Source organism: Struthio camelus, chromosome 1 (assembly GCF_040807025.1).
Source record: "Struthio camelus isolate bStrCam1 chromosome 1, bStrCam1.hap1, whole genome shotgun sequence".
In the NCBI taxonomy this organism is placed as follows: domain Eukaryota; kingdom Metazoa; phylum Chordata; class Aves; order Struthioniformes; family Struthionidae; genus Struthio; species Struthio camelus.
This window is the reverse complement of record NC_090942.1, coordinates 91,368,661-91,388,704: the sequence shown is the minus strand read 5'-3', so window position 1 is coordinate 91,388,704 and position 20,044 is coordinate 91,368,661. Positions and strand designations below refer to the sequence as shown.

General features: G+C 38.9%; 1 protein-coding gene and 1 pseudogene across 1 annotated transcript in view; one reads left to right on the top strand and one right to left on the bottom strand.

Annotated features, from left to right (window-relative positions):
• Positions 1 to 20,044, bottom strand: part of MAN1A2 (mannosidase alpha class 1A member 2) — a 160,091-nt gene that overhangs the window by 69,811 nt on the left and 70,236 nt on the right. The window lies entirely within an intron of this gene.
• On the top strand, positions 13,764 to 15,608 carry LOC104150737 (signal peptide peptidase-like 2B pseudogene; annotated as a pseudogene).

Genomic DNA, 20,044 nt, shown 5'->3' with positions numbered 1-20,044 from the left:
GAGCCCTAGAGTTTTCAGACTTCCTAATTGTAGAAGATAAACTGCTGGTTTCTTAACTTCACAGACTCAAATCCAAACACAGTTATACTAATTCCAGCAGAAAACTAGAGATGATGACTTCTAACATGAAGAAATCTAGGCTCCACTTTTTTCCTGGATACTTTAAATACCATAGAAAAAGGACAAAACAATATACGTGAACCCAGCCTCAAAGGGTTTTCAGTTTGAAAGAGTATCCAGGAGATCAGTAAAAAGAACATAGCGCTGGTAGAAACAATAACTAAGCAATTGGGGAACACTAGCTTAAATGTTGAAGCAAGCGGTCGCTGTTAGCTTATGACAAGAAATTTTCAAGTTGAAATACCACAACCTTTCTCCCATACTCCAAACAAAACTAGTAGTGCACTTTTAGAACATAAGTCTGTAATATTCATATTCAGAGCCTACTGTTTATTAGTTAAATGACCAACTGGGAGACAGCTCCTTCTAAACCCATGGGAAGCATCTTTTCCAAAAAGGTATATTTGGTAGATCTCCATGACATAAAAATGATTTTACCAACTAGTTGCTAGCACACATTTTAGCTAAGTCATTGTCAATATTCACTACATTTCTGCAAAAGTATCTTCTTATTCGGAGATAACATCTTTCCTTAGGTTGAGGTCCTGTACAGACATATAACTAGAAGAGTTACCATGCCCATACGCTCTAAATGCAAAGGGATATAACACGGACATGCTACAGAAGTATTATTATCAATTACCTGACCAATATTTAGCAATTAAGGGAAATAAGGAGGACTATGAGAAAGCTTCGTTCATATGTAAAAAAAATTTCTCTGTTTTGAGAAGTCTAGTGCAGGAAAAGAGAAAAGATGCTTGTTGAGAGAACCTGAAGAACGAGCAAGTAAGACTACCCTTATTTAAGGTATGAAGGTGAGAAAAGATCAATATCTTTTGGAGATGACTAGTAAGGCATGAAATAGTCAGGAAATAATATTAAGGATAACATCTAATTGTATTTGATGCATTGGAGAATGAAGAGACACAACAAAGAGTGTGAAGAGGTGGATCTGAAAGCAACCAACTAGGAAAAAAGATTTTTACAGAGCTATTCTAAATGAATGGTAAGATGGGATATGCCTAAACTGAAAAAGAGGATACTGGAATAATCAGAATATGATTTGATGGAGTTGTGAAGTAACAGAGGCTTTATGGCTTAGATTTCCCTTTTTTTTTTTTTTTTTTTTTTTTTTTTTTTTAGCAACGATACTGATGAGAGACAGCCTTCAAGAAAAAAATGCAGAAATTTATCAGTAAAATTCAGACAACACTCTGACCTTGAATAAAGGACCAAGTCAAAATAAGCAAGGTAGGTTATGAATAAGAGGAATATTACAGGTGGAGACTTTGGTAATTTGGGGGGTGGGGCAGGAATGAGAACTAAAAACTCTGGTTTTGACCAGTTGCATGAAAATTTTCTGCTTCACATCCATAAATATATTTTAAAGCTTTCTGATGAAATTTCAGATTGGGAAGTAGTAGATGGATCACGAATGGGAAACAGATTTGTAAGTTTTGAGATCGGATAGAACCATCATGGTCCCCTAAGATGAATCACTCTACAGCGCAGAGGTAAAACTTCATTGTGTAATCTGCAACGGAATTTTGACTTCTGATTAAACCGTGCATAGTTCAGAAAGAGATTTCTAGCCTGAATTCGTTACCTTCAGCTTTTGGATCCTGCAGAATTTGAAAACTCTACACTTAACGATTACTTGTTCGCATTACTATTATTAAACATCCTCACTAGAGGAATATTCCTAATGGCTAGCTCTTTATGTCCTGCTATCCAGCTTTCAAACAACTTGAAATATGTGACAATGATTTGGGGAACAAACTATAGTATTGGAAGCAGTTTTTAATGATATAACTGTGTATAAAGTAAAGTTTGAGCTGATTTAAGTATTCACGAATCTAAAACAGGACAGTTAAAGCTATGCAGTCACTGTGCCAGTCATTTCACAATATGAGCAACCCAGAAGGCCAGCAAGCAAGTCAGTGAGACAGCAATAACTACTAGTTCAGATAGCACTGTTAACAGTGCCTGTGAAAACATGCCGCAATTAGGAGTCTTCTCGTCACCTCTGTTGGACTGAGGACTCTAAGTACTCCCGATTTAGCATATGAAATGTAAAATTGTACCTCTCCGTATCCCTCTCGAAGACAAAAATCTAAGGAAATACTTTCAAATAATGGCTGAAGATATGCATTTGCTTTCTACTAAGATATCTCCCCTACCTTACTGCCACCTCAGAGTCCTACAAATACCTCGCTACTACTTCTGGATAACAAAATAACCTAATGCTTGCTACCCCGTTTTTCTATATAGACTTGGGTGAGAACTGAGAGACAGCTGCGTAGGTTGTCAGATCAAAGTGACTAGAAGTGCTTATTTGGAAAGAGATGGGGAAAACAAAGGAAACGTAACAAGTGTTCGTAGGCCAAGACAGCATTCCTGTGAGACAATGCAGATGTGACCGTAAGCGCCTCGCTGAGCTCATTAATGTAGCTTCTTTTAGTAAAATACAATCATCCTGTAAGAACATATGCAAACGCATTAGGCTCTAGCTTTTAAATAATGTGATGACATCAGATAGTATAGTTACTTATATAGTAAGCATGTGTGTGTGTGTTTGTTTTAAACACAAGTTGAATTGATTGATTCTATTTCAGCCTTGGCAGCTCGCCGTTGTCAGGCGCTGCATTTCAAGACAGACATAGGCAAGAAGATTCCCGAGAACAAAAAATGAATGAAGTCTTGAAAACAGGCCTGGTTAGGAAGCAATAAAAGAATTGAATTATGATTGTTTAGTCTAGAGAAAAGATGACCAAGAGAGGATACGGTAATTGCTTTTCAATATGTAAACGGCTAATACAAGGAACAAGGAAATAATCTGTTCTCCATGCCCATGGAGAATAACACTAAAATGGAGCAAGGGAGTTTTAAGTTAGTTACTAGGAAAAAGTTGGTGATAAGGATAACTCATAGTGAAACGTGTGACTGTAGAATCATTACCACAGAGGTTAAAAAAAAAAAAACCATGAAACAACAACAAAAAAAAACCCCACCATTGTACAAACATCTGCAAGTACTATAACTGACATGGTTTGACTCTCTCAGGGAACAGAAGGATAATGGACAACTATATAGCTTCCTTAGAGTCCTTCCAGCCATATTACCAATTATCCAAATAGCCTTTGCACATTCCATGCATAAAAAATGAAAGCATTTCATCAACAGTCTTTTCTGCGGTAATGTTCCTACCCTATATGCCCACACAGCACCTTTCTAATCGTGGGCAGAAGTGATGACAACCACCCATCCCCAAGTTCCTCTGCCAGCACAAACTCCATAAGTATGCGAGCCTATACTAGAGAGGAAGTCACGGAAACAACAAAGACAACGTATCTCACACTGTTCCTGGAGGATAACTCACTCTTTTTCCAAATGAGTATTCACAATTGTATTAATTACAGAAGTTAACATGCTATGGCCTTAAGATGTGGAGGTGACTTTTCTGAGTCTTCTTAAGGTAAAAACTCCATATTAGCTCTGTCAAGACTTCTAATCTTGAAGATTCAAAAGTACTGTGCTGGAGAAACATGTGGATTAGTCCCAGGGCTGCTGTTCTGTTCATTTTTGAAATGTGATTTGTTTTTTTCAGAGATGTTACAGAAGCCATCACAGACTTGGAGAAGTGTTTCTATTTTACATGTCAAAATACAACACAATAAAACCATCAATGTACACGGCCCTTGGCTGATTAATGTTTGATACAGAGATCTTCTGCAAATACTGTAAATAACTGAAAGGTTTTTTCCCCTCTTAAAGGCAAAACAAGCTGTTTACAGCTAGAAAATGGAGTGTGAAAGTCAGCAAAATGCAAAAACTAAAATCCAAATCAGATAAATTCATTAAGATGAAAACCTGAATCACCATCTACAGACTAGCATGTCCATCAGATCGCTTGGGAGGGCATGAATCTTCTTCAGCCATTAAACTGATGCTTTACATACTGAAGCTGTCACCACAAAGTATAAAGAGCATGTTCTCGAGACTGTTAATCCAGCTAAGGCCAAAATATTCGGCAGAAAGCCTTACAGATTAAGAAGATTCTTTAAAAGCCTTACCAATATATGCAGGGGCTGAACTGAAACGCAGGACTGCACCTCTTAGGAAAACTGTATTGTTCTAATATGGCTGTTAGATGTACCCTTCCAGTGCTATGGATGGCAAATAGCCTAGAATGGCCTCAATTCCTGCCTCTGAGAGAGACAGATTAAAGATGTTTTACACAAATAAAAAATATCTTTCAGCCAGGTGCACAGATCAGATTTTGAGTCATTCTGTTAGATAGTAATAAATTCTAGACTTCTGCTTAATTTCATAATCACTAACTAAGTGAGCATTATGGTCATGGTGCGATGTGGCTGGTTCTGCAGGTAAGACGACTTTTGATCTTGGAAACCATACCAGGCAAAGTAAGTAACTGCACAAGTTTATGAAATTCTAGCACTCTCACTGCCAGTGCTACTGTTACTACCAAATCCTACACACGTTTTCTTTGAACACTAAGCATGACATAAGACAACGAGGCAGGCCTATCTAACTATTGAATGCAGGTAAAGAATAAGAGCATCTGACAACAACACTAGATTCAGGCTTTTTTTGAGGAAAACGTTTGGTATTTTTGGGCCCAATTTAAAATAGGTGTCCCTACCTTCAGAGTAGGATCTGCAGTACTGAACTCCTCAAAGTCCTTTTGTGGCTAACTACCCATTCAGCATTCAATGTGCCAGGTAGGACTTTCTGCACAGACAGAGAGAGATGTAATGTAGTAATGTAATTTACTGCTGAAAATCAAGATAAGCAGCTGTGCAACAAGAAGAAAGATGATGGCCTTGATAAATATTGTTTTATTACCTATTTACATAAGCCACTACTCCCATGTTGCTTAGGGAGAAAACATGTGCGTGCCAGGTGAACAGCCCTAAGTTCCAAAGACATGCAAACCCCTTCAAGGTTGTAGATACTTGGGTCTTACAGTACTCCTAGGGCAGTACCCTTGCAAGCACAGATGTCCTTACATGCATCCTGCTTGCAAGCAATGAAGAAAGGGGTCCCTCTCAACCTATCTAGTTCAAATCAATTCTATAGATTTAATTACAAAGCCTCTTGTGAGAAGAGGGAGCTACAATAGGATTCAGGTAATATTTCAGCCATCCTTGCATGAAGTGAAAGCAGGAAACCACTTCAGCTGTATTTTACAGACGTTTATCAGTAACAATTGAAGGTCTGTCGCATCTAGGGTTTGTCCTGCAGAACATAAACTCACATCATGCAAGGCTTAGCACAGCAAATACAAGCTCCATTACCCACAGTGGTGAAAGACGCAGAATTGCATAAATACGACGACAGCTTTTCAGCACTGTAGGCATTTGAATCATAGCAAATGCTCAGGGAAGGAGTACCTGCAGCCACTGTTAAGATACTGCCGTAGCTAAGATCCTTTTGCTATCTTGAAGAACTTGGAACACGGACTTGATGAACACTTTTAGCATTTCTAAAAAGTCTTTAGACAAGACAAGACTTGTCCTACAATGGGATGCTCTCAGAATCTATGTTACTTTCTGCATGACAGAAAAATTAATACGCAAACGATAAACCCAAACCAATCTCAGCAGTCTAAGATCACAGTCAAAACAAAAGGAACAAACTTGAATCTGGACAAGGGGATGAACTGAAATTACCTCAAGTCTAAAATTCAATCACAGTTCCTCCTCCCTCAGGGACTAGGAAATAATGGCAGAAAAGTCTCCTTTCTCTGAACTCTGAAGACTCTTCTTTCATTTCTCTGGCACCACTAGTTGCACAGAGTCCTCTCAGAAAGTCTATTACTACAGCGTATTATCATCACTTACCAGTGAGGCCACAGGTTTTGGAACAAATTGGTTTCCACCGATCTACCCGGAGTGTCTAGACCAGGTCTCAAATGAGGTCACATACAAGTAACTAACACTATGCTGTGAGGCTTCAATTTTACTCTCCTCTCCTAGTTTTTAGCTCTTATGGACATTAGGAATAGTTTTATGACATTACACAAATATTCACAGAATCTATGAGCAATGAAATGAAGAGCTAAGGGTGATGTCACTCATCTCGTGTATTAGCTTTGGTTCCCAACAATACTAATTTAAACATCAACCTTTTAAACTATTACACGACAGTAAGGTTAGGGGTACTTAGATTAGGAAGATTTACACAAGCAAAGAGAAAGAAACTGAGCTTAAGTCCTTGTTCCTAACAGCCTCCAAAATCTTAAAACACACTGCCAAATTCAACCATATGGAAGTCTGGGTCCAATTACTTTGATCATTAAACTGTTGATGCAAAGTCTTGCTATGCTGGGAGAATTCTACTCTCAAGAACAATGAGATTAAACAAATACTTCATCCATCAATATTATATAACTTGCTGTTTTTACTGGTTTCAAGAACCAAAGAATGCTACAAAGAATGTTCCTTCTTTCCAAAAAAAAAAAAAAACTAAAAAGCACTACCAATTCAGCAAGCTCAGAAAAAGTCAACATTTCCAAATGTATTGTGACTGCCTCCTTCTGTATCCATTCCAATCCATGCTCCTCTCTTTACCCTCATGACTGTCTCTAAAGTCAAATTTGTTTCTTAGCACTAAAAGAAAAATGCCTTTCTGAGGAGGCTTTTGGAAACTCCCGCAGTTTTGACAACATATGGATTAGCCCCACATTCTGTTTAGTGAGCGACACTGCATAAGAGACTTCTACAAATACTATTACAAAAAGACAAGTCCGGACTTGATACTTTTCTGAAAAATACGTTTTTGCTGACAACTCAAAAACAATGATATGAACGCAAGAAAGGCTGTCCCCAGTTTCAGATGATGCATGAAATTAGGTGATTTAACATTTCCTTCTTATCTTAAAGTCAAGGCTACAGAGGCCTAGCTACCCTCAGTATCTGAATCTAGAGGTTCAGAACAAAAGCACTCTGTAGCCCAAGTGGATGCTTGTAAAAAATCTCTAATGTACTGTACCAGAATTATCCTGATTTCAAGGAAAAGACTGCAGTTACGCTCTTCATTCTACTTCTGAAGCAAAAAGCTAAGTAAAGCCCACAGAACTGTATAGGTTTATTCAAATATCTAAGTCTCCTGGCCTCTTTCCTAGAAGCTCTAGACTGCTCTAGGGTAAAAATAAGGGTCATGTTTCTTGGAATACTGAACATGGGAGCAGATAAAGCACCTACCCCATATCAACAGATGTGGATGGACTAGACAACCTAGGAAAACTATCTAGTAGTGGTAGTTCCTAAGTTCAAACTGTACAGAAAAGCATTAACATGCCTATGTGACTTTACTGTCCAGTTATAATCTATGGTCTACAAATAAGCAGAAAAATAAATGCAGAAGAATACTCAGTCTGCATTGATTAAGTCCAGACATGCAAGAAAGAAACATTATCTGATTGACTACTACTTTCCCTATTTACATTTTATAAAATAATACTTAATTACCTGATGCAATACTGCTTCTTAAATATAACATAATATTATGGTAGTTTTCTACCACAAGCAGGAAAGGATTTGTAAACAGAATTCTTGAGTGATACCATGCTATCTTTTGCTTAAATTTTCCAAAAGCTGCTTTCCTGGACAACAGACATGAGGAATCTAGTTACTGTTGACTGAGGTGTCTTAGGATCTAATAGACTATTCATCAGGTTTCATGCTAATGGTACTTTTGACAAATTCAGATAAGATACCTGGTGCATACAGTAACTTTTAAAAATTACTGAAAATTTGACTCTAGAAGATCTAAACGTGAAAATTCAGCATGCACTGGACAACCAGCAAATCACATTTAAACTACCTGGCATTTGCTAAATTCTTAGTAATACTACCTCAGTTAAATTGCATAATTTCCATTCAATTCAACAGCCATGTCAGCTTCCTTGTCATAGGTTTCAGGCATATCAGAGGAGAAAAGATACATCTTCCACATTTGCAAAGCACCTTCAAATTCTGAGGCACTTTATACCACGCAGTCAATATCACAGATCATTTGAATTCAGAATAAACGTCACGAGGATCAACACCTCCTAGATCTGATCATTCCAGGAAGATATAATGCACTGTTTCTCATCCCACCTAACAGAGTCAAAAAACACGGCAGTTTGGAGTTAGTACTCCCTTCTATTATTACTAATAATAGAAGCCCAGGAAATGTTTGTGCTGTTTCTTTCCCCCTTCTTTTGCATCTCGGGCACCTCTGACTTCCTCCAGACTATGATTACGTGCACAAACAGTATTACACTGGCAGATTAGTTACGTCTGTAAACAAACTGCCTCAGTACTAGAAGCAATAATGTTGAATTTGCATGACATACCAATCAGAATTACCCCTGCCTAAGCATGCTGCAAGGATGTAAGTGGGCTTTAAAAGAGACTCTCCTTCCAATTGGATTTCTCTTTGCTGTGAAAGTCAGATATGAGAGCACGGAGAATGTCTCACCTCTGGCTTAGATGTTCGTCCACCAGTTGCAGGTAGCAAGAAAATAATTTGGTTTACAGATCAAGAAAGGTAAAGGGGAAAGAGGAAGATAAAACGTAACTAGACGGCCATCAGGAAATCAAATAAAAGAGTCACCTTGGGACAGAAGATCACGACAGAACAGTAGCCAGCAGGGGAGTAAAAGTAGGAGTGTTAAAGACAGGACTCCTCAGTATTTTGCTGCGCCCAATGGCTCTACTGAGCTGAGTAACAGACTACACTATGTTCCCAAAGGTCCCAACCCAACTGACAATCCAGCTGAGGACATGGCTCCATACGTTAAAATTTCGTTTCTCTGTGGCTTTTGAAAAGTATATTAAGAACCCTAAAAAATGGTTCTAACGTCAAGTAATTAAAGCTGTTGGTGCAATTCTTATGGGAGCCCTTCTCATCCACTAAAAATTATCTGCCTTCTCTGATTATTAATCTAACATTGGCTTTTTTTGTAATGTCTGTTCCTAATACGATCTCCACTCAGGTCAAGCACCTCCTTAATTTCCTACATATGTTTCTCCACCACTTCGTCTCTTTTTGTCCTTCAGTTCTGTGCTGACATTATATCAGTTTCTTCTTCCCTCCTCTCCTCAGTCATTCCTCTGTGTTTGTCTTTTTTTTCTCTTGAATATACTGCCAAGATTCCCATTTTAAATACTCTTGATTTCCTCTTTAAACTTTGCCAGGAATTACTCAGACCCCTTTAAACTGTATTTGTCTTCACAAAAAAGTTAAGCATAGATGAAATTAGATATTGCTTCATGATACGGATACTTATTATACAGACTCCCTCCTCCCATTGGTATGACATGGCAGATTAAAATATTAAAATCACAGACACTATAAAAATAAAACATTCAAGAAAATTACACAGCTTTTACGTTTTCAGAAACCTAACTTTGTTACGCAATGTCAGGTGTAAAACACATTTCACTACATTGCATCTGACGAGAGACAGCATATTCAGTGCGTTTTTTTTGTTTTGTGTTGTTATTTTAAACAGCTGAAGTGAACCGGCTTGTTTTCACAGATTTACAGACATATTTAGCTTATGTAAGATTAACACATACATTAGGACCAAGCACCGACAGGACCGATGTCAGACTAACTGGCTCACAGATCACCTAGGTCACCTTACATTACCTTTTTTGAATAGGGGGATACCATTGTGTTCTTTTGGTTCAGGCACTTACCTACAGTTTTATATTTTAAAGAAAAAAATCAGTGTTAGTAGGCCAGAGATGATCTTGGTCATTTCTTTAAAGATACCTGTCTGCCAATTTTGCAATTCATAAATGGTAATTCAGTACCACTGCAGATACTATTCAGCATCTTCTGGGTTCCTAACAGACTAGGAGAGTTCACCATCTCTGCCATGTGATAGGCACTTATACCCTTAGGGGCAAGCTGGCTTTTTTTTAGTGGTTTTGCTTAGTAGTCTTTGTAGCATTCACGGCATTTATTTTGTTTTTCTCTCACAGTACCAAATATACTGTTGTTGTCTAAACCACTGGAATCAGGTAAGTAACAGTTAAGTTAAGGCACAACAGTTTTTAATATCCAAGCCCCTTTTCGAGAGGGAAACCTAATAGTCAGTTAGCATTGAGTCAAAACAAGTTTCAAAAGGCAAAACCAGTCAAAGCTGCGCTGTTGCAAGATGTGATCATGGGTGGAGCTGGTTTTTTGTTTTGTTTTAAGGTATAAAGGGCAGCTTAAAATCCAACTGGAGGAACTATATTTAAGCTGACAAAAGAATGCCATATTTCTTGTCAGAATGAGACCAAGCTTGAAAAACTCCAGGGCAGAAGCTAACCTAGCAAGATAGAACATAGGAAAACTCAGTGCATAGTGTCAACAGTAACACCAGTAAATGAATAGCTGGTAAAATAAAAGGTAAGACACCACTTGCTGTTATTAATGCCAATCAGCATCAGTCTCACTGTTAAACTACTGAAGAGGGAGCCAAAAATAAAACAGATGCTGTCATCAGGAGATATATGTGATGCAAGCAGTTACAAACAAACTATTCTTTTTCTAGCTTTTATAACCCTCTACAGGAACATGACCAAAGGAAGAGTTTTGAGAGCGCCTATTACTGCATAGCTGCTGTATTTTCTATTGCTTAAACAGCTTATTTTTAAATTCTACCAGTTTAAACCATGTTACATCAATGGGCAAACTAATTTCCATTCGGACTTGGAACAGAGGGAACAAAAATGCCATGAGGTCAGTTTTCCTCTCCTTCCTTCTTCTTTGGGTGCCGTGCACAGCTCAGATGCAGCAATGAACTGGGCTAAATATCATTTTCCAGTCGAGAAAATGCTTACTACAAGTCTAGTAAACAGAAAGTGCACAGGGATTACAGACTGCACTGTATTGGCTTTGTACATGACAGTGCTTTAAAACTCAGGAGAAAATATCTTGTTTTCATGGCCTTGTCATATTAGAGACCACTGAGCTGTCATGACCATTTACGAATAAGCAGCTCATCTCCTGGCAACAAACTGAAATCTTTATTGGATAGGACAGACATGATGAGGTTATCCTATCTGAGTTTTTAAACTTCCTGGCAAATTTAATTTAGATAAGCCCCTTCGTAGGTACAGTCAAGACTACTGTGAAACCAGGCCACAAAATATGCTGTCTTGCTTACTGAAGACAATATGCTTTACAAGTTTAAGTCAGCTGTAGGAAGGATCAGCTGGCATATATCAACATAATTTTACTAAGGATTCTTCCTGAACAGAAGAGACATTGCCTATCAGTTTCCTGGAAAAGGATTATTTTGATTAGTTGTTAACAGAATATTGGGTACTCCACAGCCCTTGCTCTCTATTTTCAATGACAGATTTCAGGCTGCATTTATCCACATGAGTTATATTATCATCTTGCCCAGAAAGATATGTCATTTTGACTGTAGTTATAAAAATGAGAAAAGACAATCATGTAAAAAAACTCCTTTATATCTAAGGCCGACAACATAAACACAGTAAATCATTAAGTTTTCTTACATCTCAAATATTATAAATAAATAGCTTTGTTCAACGAAAATAAAACAACAAGCTACTCCTTTTATGATATTAATAAATCAGGAGCAGATGGGAACACTTTGTCATAATGGTATAAGTGTCCTCCTGCCACTATCACACAAATGCTAACAGAAAAACATTTGCTGTGTTTTCCTTATGTGATGTTATTTCTCAAGCAGAGCAATGTACTCCACGCAACAGCTGACCCTCAGTCCAACTCTAGGGTTTCATAATTCCATTCATTATTGCTACCAGGAATATTTTATTTGCTGTTACCAATCACATCAGAGTTTTAATGACTGGTGAAGCTCCACTTCATGAGAAAGCCAAGCAGTCAACATATAGCTTAATGACTCCCTCCAGACAAACGCATTCATATCAGATAAGATGCCTAGCTAACTATTTTAAATGTAAAATGGGATTACTCCTGCTTATCTCACAAATCTCTTTCTGGACAACTAAGAAATGAAGTCTATGCAAAACATAAAGTATCACTTATGCAATAAGCTATTGACTACAGGAAAATGGCTTATGGAAATTTCCTGATTCCATCTTTGGCAATTCTGCGCTTTGGAAAGGATATATGCATTTTATTATGACTAAGATGGTTGAAAGGATTTAGATGGAGTAACATTAACTCTGTGTTTCAGGGTTACATATTTGACTTTGAGAAACTGAAAACTGTTTTTCAGGGAGCAAGAAGTGCAAGATATCACTGAAAGTGTATTCTTGATATTTATCAGTTTGACAACAGTCATTCCATTAGAACGAATAGAGAAGTAGATCCCCATTTCCTAAACTGCAAATCTCAACAAACTAAGAGCACTCAGCTCTAAAACTGATAAATGAAGCCTTTTAAATTAAACCGGTTGCTGGGTTGTATTCAGATTAAAGGCACGGACTACTTGACTTGGTCTTGCAATTCACTGTGCAGGATATATACAACCTGCCGATTTTGCATGAAGAAAATGGGAGTCAAAGACCAATCAGAAAGTATGTAAAGTGCCTTTATAGTCAAAAGAGCTGATGGGAGAGAGACCTTTATAGAAAGGTCAGGACAATTCAGAACTGTATGAATGGGAACACCTAGACAACATCAGCTAGACTATCATCTTTGGACAAACATTGTGCTCAGGTACAATCAGGAAAGTTCTGGTTGTACCATAACGCTCATGCTAGCCCCAAGAGCAAGATTAACAATAGAAGTTGATTGCATGTCTATTCAATTAGTTATCAACCTAGTCAAGATAGGAAGATCCTGGACAGCTCCTCATTTGAGTAAAATCTAGGTACCTGAAAAGGGTCTGCAAATGAAACCACATTACAACCTATTCCTCTGTCTCTCTGGGTCTGGGTTAGCAACATTTCTCCTGCTGCTTCAGGCTTACAATAATCTGGATCGTGCATCTGGCCGTCTCCTACCTGGAGACAAGCTCCTAGACGTGCTTGCTCCAGATATTTTCTCCCAACATCACAATATTCTGCTTCCTGCTCTGAATATACACAGGCTCGCTCTCAAGTTCTGACACACACATAGAGGGTGAGAGTTGAACATAAAGTGTGCCAGGAAAGCATATGGCAAATGCCTTTTTTTTTTTTTTTTTTTAAGCAAGGCTGAAAGTTCATGAAAGTAGTATAAACTGAAATATGATATTTTAGCCAAAGTCTAACATCAAAGGACTTGAGAAGTTATCATCGGAGCTAGCATCTCCCCATTCATGTAGCCACAAGGCAGAAGGAATGACTATGTAAAAGGGAAGAGAAAAGCTACTGCCTGAAAGAATTTACTGGGCAACCCCAAGCCCCAGAACATATCCACAGACAGAAGGTAAAACTCCCAGCAGCCGAGGCAGGGCTTGTCACCATGGTGAGCCATGCGCTGTCACAGACAAGGGTGGGGCTGCAGCTGGGGAAGGGACAGACTTGCCACGCAATAGGAGACTATTTCCCCAATGGGGGACACAAAGATAACTCCTTAAAAAAAAGAAAAATCAGTGGATGGGACTGGTTGCTGCTTGGCTAGGACTTGCCATGTAACAAGGAAGTAAGCTGAGTCACACTAGAAAGACAGAAGCTTTCCTGGAGAAAGGCATGGGTAAGAAAAGGTCCTACAGTATGCAGAATACCTGCAAGATAGTGGCATTGCTTCTACCCCACCTGCTCCTCCTGTTTTTTCTGCAAATGCTGGCTCATCAAACTAGACTCGTCAAAGTTATCCCTTTGAAGGGAGGAGACTACTGCTTCTTAGTCCCTTCTCACTGGGCACACTTCCTCCAGCCCAAGGATAATCAACCTCACTGGCTTCAGCTAGATCAGAGCTTTGCCTTCTCTGCTTTGTGTTGTCTTCCTTCCTCCTTTGGGGAGGAGGACAGTGACAGCAGGGGCCTCAGCACTGGAACTGCCTCAGGGAGAAAGGGCGACTGCACCTTCTTTGAGAACTCCAGGCTCCAGGGAATAAATGGGACTCAAGGGCTACTAACCCTCGGGGGAGATGCTCTAGTAACCTTTCCAGGAGGCAGCACGCATGCCCATGACCGGGGTCACTGCGAAGAGCTTACTATTCCTGTAGATTTGCTCAGTGATATGGACTTTATCTATCTATTTTTCAAGAAGCTGGGCAGAGATTTGGTGTGTAATATGGGTATCATGTTCATTCTGGCTGTGGGTACAGTCAGCGCTGGAGGCTATTGGGCAGGAGCCATAGAGAAGAAAAGACAGCAATACATCGAATGCAATTGTAAAACAATAGAGTATTCTGAACGTGTAACAATCAACCCTGATATCCCCTTTATCTGTGGAAGCATAGCAACATCTTCCTTTCTGTTACTCATGCTTTACTGCTTCTATGATCACGCAGTGTGTTTAATGATAGGATTATTCTGCCTATATGCATCTCTTGGCCTCTACAGCTGTCTATCCCCTTCCTTGAACAAACTCCCATTTGGAGAGCAGAAAGTTTATTTACAGCATTTTCACAAAGGCTTAGAAGTGAAGAAAGTGCTCCTAGCAGGGTTCAGCATCTTCACTGTTGTCTTTTGGATGGTCTTTAGAAATGAAGATCAATGGGCCTGGATCCTGCAAGATGCTCTAGGAATCTCTATATGCCTTTACGAACTAAAAACAGTTCACATACCCAAGATGAAGAACTGCAGCTTGTTTCTACTTGCTCTTTTGGTCTATGATGTCTTTTTTGTGTTTATCACTCCTTTCCTAACCAAGTGTGGGGACAGCATAATGGAAATGGTAGCTTTTGGACCATCCAGTTCAGCACACCATGAGAAAATCCCTTTTCTGCTGAAGATTCCAGTATGGTACCCTACATCAGCTTTTGACAACAACCCTTATACTGTCCTAGGCCTTGGAGACATTTTAATTCCCGGTTTCCTGGTAGCCTACTCTCATAGATTTGATATTCGGGTACACTCTTCACGAATCTATTTTGTAACTTCTACTATAGCGTATAGCTATGGTCTCCTGGCGAGCTTCATAGCTTCAACATTAATGCAGAAAGGTCAGCCAGCTCTTCTCTACTTGGTGACCTTCACTCTTACCACTTGCCTGCTTGTTGCTTTTTTGCGCCAGGAGTTGACAGTCTTTTGGACAGGCAGTGATTTTGCAAAGCAGCCCTCCTGCCCTCCAATGGAAATCAGTATCAGCTACCCTGATACCCAGAAAGATCCAAAGACACAAATGTGGCTAAAAGGAGGGGAGGAACAAACGATCAATCACATATCCAATAAAGACCAACCAGATAACTCATTTCTGTTGAAAGAAGAATTTACTGACACCAACATACATAGTGAAGCGAAACACTTCATACTATCCAGAGAAGAAATAAGCAATCAACAAAAGCATGATCTCAAACAAGGCAGTCTCAAAGCAGAGAACCAGCCAGACACCACGGCAGACCAAAATTCCAGAACCGTACCCCAATAAACCAGTTATTGAATATGACTGATTTCCAGATAACAAAAGAAGCCAGGAGAATTTAAAAAAACTGCATGAGCAGCCAATTCCAATCTGGTAATAAAAGTACGACTTGTAAAATCATCCTTTTTTGTGAAATGTAGTGCTTTATCTTGTTCCAGTCTCTGTATATACATGATACTCTGTTTCATTAAGCATTTCTGTCCTTACATTATTACTCACAATAGAATGATATAAAGATATTTTCTTAGTGTGAGATAAGAAGTTTAAGATGACAAACCATTTTTACACAGTAAGTTTAGGGAATAGTCTTGGAATAAACATAAAGAAATATATTGTTCTAGGGAAAATGCTAAATAACTCCTTGATGAGCATCATTTAAAACTATTTTAAAAACTCCATAAACTACAGGCAAAAATCAGATATTTGCCAGGACAGTGCAAGAGAGAAAGGAAAAATACTTGCAGCTTTAATACTGTGACCAAAAAGAGTTGTTTTGTTTTTTAAACCATGTAGGGCTGATTTTGATCCTAGGCTGCCATATTCAATGTTTACTCCAAAGCAGGCAAGTGGAACTTTTTTAGTTATTTCCACTATATTATCAGCTATATCACAAGCTCCCTTCAAGCATAATTAAGACCTTGTCTAGTTCTTCCAAAAGTTAAAGGATTGTTACAGGAATTACTAAGAAAAGTCTAGCTCACGTTTTGTAAGAGATCACCGCATACTTTACCCCAATATGTTAATTAGGCCATGTTAACCCCATCTGACAGCTGGTGAAAAGGAAGCACAGTGGTGCCTGGGAGCTCAGAAGGTGGAAAACTTACACTTTAACTGTAAGATCATGCTTCCTCTTTGATCAAAACACAAACTATTAAAATCTTATCCATTCTATCATAACCTAGGGTGGAGAAAATGAGTGCCTAGTTCTTTCAACATGACTCCCAGCCACTTCCTACTGAGCAACTCTCCTGAAAGTTGGTACCTCCAAAAACACTTAATAAGTGACTCTTAGTTCAGAGTAGACATAAAGTGTTTTGCGCTTCCTATTCAGAAATTTGGTACTATGTGTGCCTGTTAACGTACAGCTTAATAAGGACTAAGGATCAGTGGAGTAAACACTTCATATTGGTCACTAATTTATCAGTGGCAACTGGGAAGAAACCTCCGGCATACAGTGAAATACCAGAGAGCTATCTGGACCTAAAGCATCCTAAGGAGATTGTTACACTTTTCTCTTCTGCTTTTTAACATGCCACTTTCTCCCTTTGGTTTGACAGCATAATTTTAAAAAAATCCAGCATACAGTATATATTTCATTATTTTAATATATAATCATTATATATTTTAATAATATACCTTAGAGAGAAGCCCCTGACTCAAAGCTTCAAAAACAAAGGATCTCAAAAGCAGTAATGGATCTGGATCTCATTCCTATTTGGGAGCTGGGTCAAGAAAGGCACACTCTTGGATCTGATAATATACATCTAGCCAAAGGCTGAAAGGCCTGTCCACAGTCAGATGGGAAAAATTTCTTGTTGCATGGAGGATTTAAACTAGAGCCTCCCAGACTGCAGACCTACTCCCCTTGGCCACCAGAAGTCTTCAGTTTTAATTCAACTTGGAGACCAAAACAAAATACATGGGCAGATTTTCTGCTGTGCCAAGTTTCACAGTCATGTTCTATTTTTCTTCAGTCTACAAAGCACTCTGGAGGAAGTGAAGATGGTGATTTTACCAAGTCAGGAGAATTGCCAGCTAGACAGAGAAACAATTTTGTTCCTCTACATCAACAGAATGGTATAGTAAGGCAAGACAAACCAAAACATTTGGCCAAGGGGGCACAAAATACACGCTCCTCAAACTATAGCTTCACACGCTCCTTGCCCAAGGAAGTCCAGCAGAAATTCCCAAATGTAACAGGCTGAGCTGTTCAAGACTTTGGAAGTGTCACATGCCAAACAAAGAAAGGCTTGTGACTCTACAATGGACTGGACAAGCCTACAGAATTTTAAATTGAGCTGTCAGTTGCTAAAAAGCAACATTTCTTGTTGTAAAGGAAGTATATTTCATTATTCTCCCATCCCCTGCAGTGAGTGAGCACAAGAGAACTCTTACTGAAAGAAGGGACAGAAATACGCACAATGTTATTGTAAAGGGTGTTAAATTTTGCCATCCTCTTTAACCACCTCTCCCATCATTAAAAGCCTGATCATAGTTGATATTCATCTGAGAAATACCAGTAATAGAACAACTGAAATATAAGATGGAGATAGTCATTCTATTCTAAGAAAATAATTAAAAAATTAACATATTTCTAAAAACAGCAGGACAATTCTATCTAAACCAATAGCTAGCTGCCTTTTAAACCATGATCAATATCTAGCATGATGAATCATAATCAGACAAAACAAGCACAATTATCCTCCCCATACAAAGGACAAAAGCACATAGTTAAACCGTGCTGATTTACAAGATCTCCAAATGTGGCCACTTAAATGTAGTTGAACTGTCACAATCAAAGTTATGCCCTGGACAATTTCTTTTAAGGCTGTCAGTCCGGCATCCTTATCAGCACTAAGTGATAGGAATCAAAAGGAGATAAGAACAGGTTTTATAACAGTCAAACAGCAATAACTCTCCATTACTGAACTAAGCAGATTTTATGTAAGTCAAAGGCAAAAGAGAGAGCTATTCCATGTACGTGACTATTTTTCAATATACCAAACAAGCTATACAAAAATATGGTAATGAGTGTGATGTACTCCTAAATCAAAGCAAATCTTAGAGAAACAGATGTTTAGGGGGAAGGGAAATGGGGTATGGAACATTATGAAGGGACAGGAAAAGAAAAATTAGCATCTAAATGACGGTTTGAAGAACAAAGGAAGGATATGTACCAACAGGTAGGGACCTCTTTAAATGCACAGCCCAATGTGCATCTTCATGACCTGAGTGGGCAAAACATCCAAACGCTTGAGATCAGGCTTGTTTGTTCTAACAGTGGCTAAGAGGTGCCTCCTCACATGTCTGAATGGAGTGGAAAAGGAATGAAGCGTGCCCCAAGTCAGAGCTGATGAACTCCTTTCTTTCTGGGGGCAGCATGGAGAAGACCAGATTGGAAATATCACTTCTCAAACCAACCCAACAGATTAACTAGGAAATGACCAAGTTTTCATCAGAGGCAGGTCTCTCTCTTCTGGGCTCAATCACTGAAAAGGCTCAGGCTTCCTTGCTTATCTTATCTGTGCTGACAAATTGCACAGAAGTAATCTAACTTGATACCTGAGAGATTACATCATTTGTCAAAAGCAGTCCTGTCTGCTACACTGTTTGAAAGAAAGGCAGTCTGAACACTTGCTAATGAACTCTTCTCTTGGAAAATAAATATAGTAAATAAGGCCACGTGACAAGAACAATCTTCTACCACAAGTCATGAAGTGTTAAAGGTCCATTGGAGGGAGAGCCTGATGCTATAAACATATTTTAAAAGGGCAAAAGAGTCAGCCCAGTGGTTAAAATTCAGGAAAGAGGGACAGTAAAAGCCTTCTAAGATTGAAGGAAATAAAACACGTTGATTAAAACTCTTTAAGCAAAGCAGCTGCTTGCTTTGACCTCACTGAGCACAACTGAAAGGGAAAATACTGAGCCCTATGAATCCAGCCCTATGAATGTTTTAGCAGAGCTTGGCTGCACTCATCTACATACTAAGGCAAAAAATTTCTTGATGCTGTGCTTGTGCACAGGTATAGTATTGATTTATACATATAAATCCAGTAACTGGTAAGTAATCTTTGTTTTTCCTCTGCGGTTTTCATATTCACGGTAGCTAACTCCAAGAAGCACACTCCAGTTTGAGTAAGTTATCCAGAGACAGGATCAATGTTCCTATCTGAAAAGATGACGTGGGGCCGTTCTGCCCAAGGCTTGAAGGCTTCACACGATCACATAGTACTAAGGTGATCAGAGTTAAAAGGCTGACTCTTAACACTGGGGAATAGGATCACACTCTGAGGGTAAAACCCCTACTGAGCTCACAGGAAACTCTGGTGCAAGACCAAGCCTGACAGATCCTGTAAGCACAGGAAGACTCGCTGCCATGAACACAAGCTTCACTTACATTGCTACAAAAGAGACAGAGTGGCAAAATTCTGTGCTTTTCCCTTCCTTCAGGCCTCCTACAACAGACCACATAAATTAGTGCAGCAGAAAGGACTGCTTACAGCTGGTCTCTCTACCAACAGGGTGAAGCTTGGAGAGTGTGGACAGTAAAGAGGGTAAAGCAGCAATTCTTGACGAAAAGTAAATTAGCAGTTTCTTTCAAGATAAGCAATGGATTTGTGCTCTGCCACAGTGTGCTCTTTTTCCAAATATAAGATACTCCTACAAGAGAAAATTCATGGGTCCCAAGATGATTCCAAAGAATTACAGAGTCAACAAACATG